This window comes from Gopherus evgoodei, unplaced genomic scaffold (assembly GCF_007399415.2).
Source record: "Gopherus evgoodei ecotype Sinaloan lineage unplaced genomic scaffold, rGopEvg1_v1.p scaffold_31_arrow_ctg1, whole genome shotgun sequence".
Classification (NCBI taxonomy): Eukaryota; Metazoa; Chordata; order Testudines; family Testudinidae; genus Gopherus; species Gopherus evgoodei.
This window is the reverse complement of record NW_022059983.1, coordinates 1114848-1116903: the sequence shown is the minus strand read 5'-3', so window position 1 is coordinate 1116903 and position 2056 is coordinate 1114848.

The window sequence follows — 2056 nt, the reverse complement described above, 5'->3', positions numbered from 1 at the left end:
AATGTCCCTTTCTGAGAGGGAATTTTCATCTCTTCAGCACTTGTACATCAGGCCCCGGTGGCCTAATGGATAAGGCGTTAGCTTCTGAAGCCAGCAATTGCATGTTTGAGTCCCATCTGGGTGAAAATCTCCTTTCTTCCTGTGTATTGCAAGGAAACCTTGGTCATCTTTTCAGCAAGGAAGCTGGGAGATGTTTGAGCACAAAATCCTGGATTGTGGGAACAATCACCAAGGATATTAGAAGGCTCAGTCTGATGACCTAATGGATATAACCACACACCCCCATCCCAGGGCAGTCCCATCTGAGACCCGGGATCCATGGAGCAACATTCCCCTCCTGCCCTGACAGGTGGGCTGTGCAGATGATGGTGTAGGGCAGCAGGAGAGGAAGTTGCACTAGCACTGCCTGAGCTGTATCTGCACCAATGATAAATGGAGGGGATCATATAGCCTGTGCCTGACAGTGCTACATTCACTCCAGGAACAAGTCAAATCCTGCACCAAGGCTGGTGAATTCCCATGTGAGCACACAGTACCCCTGTCCCCCACACATTCTGCACACACATCAACTGCACCAAAAGAGACACAAACTGCAGACTGAGGAGACAGTTTGTTTGCATCCAGGTTGCTTTTATTTCCAAAGGTGCTGAAGTGTGATCTCTCTTCTTTTTCTGTGGGCAGAAATGCAATGGAGGAGAATCTCACATCCCTGAGCTGCCAGGTCACCGTGGCAGGAAGAAAATGCACTGCAATGAAATTTAAGAAACGGTCTTAAATAATTTAACAATGAGAAGTAATTAAATAAAAAAAATCCAATGGACACACATGCTGGTGGCTTCTTCCCACCCCAGAGAGCGAGGGGCAGGGAGTGCGTGAAAGGCAAGTGGTTAAGTCTGAGGAAGCATATTCATATTTCATACAAGTTAAACAAATTACAGCAGCCAGCTACAAAATACTCCACTTGCTAACATCAATACAGAATATATCAATCTACAAGTAATACAGCCATACACAGCTAAGACAGGGTGTCCACTTAATACCAGAGTTCCCACGGCCAAATAGCTGGAAGTGCCTACACATTCACTGCTAAACGAAACAACATTGTGCAGAACCAAGAGCAGCCCTGCTGTGCCGTTAGGAAGGCCTGCAGGAGACTCAGCAAAGCAATCTATGATTCTGTGCTTCTCCGTAGTAGTTACCAAGTGTGATCAATGAAAGGGGATGGGGGTGGGTAGCTCCCTTGTTTGTACACCCAGCCAGCCAGTAACTATAAAATCCCTCTGAGGCCTGGTCTACACTATGACTTTAGGTTGAATTTAGCAGCGTTACCTCGATTTAACCCTAGACCCATGCACACGACAAAGCCCTTTTTTTCAACTTAAAGGGCTCTTTAAATTGATTTTTTACTCCACTTCCAACAAGGGGATTAGCACTGAAATCGGCCTTGCCCGGTCGAATTTAGGGTAGTATGGACGCAACTCAACGGTATTGGCCTCCGAGAGCTATCGCAGAGTGCTCCATTGTGACCGCTCTGGACAGCGCTCTCAACTCAGATGCACTGGCCAGATAGACAGGAAAAAGCCCACGAACTTTTGAATTTCATTTCCTGTTTGGCCAGCGTGGTGAGCTGATCAGCACAGGTGACCATGCAGAGCTCATCAGCATGATGTGCACATTGCCGGGGCACATTGCCCGGCCCGTACTTTGTGAGAAATCTATGACCATGTCTATGTCCTCATCACTCTTGTCACCGCACTGCTGTCGCTTCCTTACCTGGTATTGCTTTTGCAGCTTCTGGTTCTGCGCTGAAAAAAGGCAAGAAACAATTGTCTGCCATTGCGCTGATGGAAGGAGGGGAGATGATGGCATGGCTTACAGGGAATTAAAATCAACAAAAGGGGTGGCTTTGCATCAAGGAGAAACATAAACAACTGTCTCACAGAGTGGTCCATTCAAGGATTGAACTCAGAACCCTGGGTTTAAAGGCCATTGATTTCACAGAACAAATCAATTTCTTGTTTTGACTCATCCAGCTTTTACATCTTAGGCTGGTAGT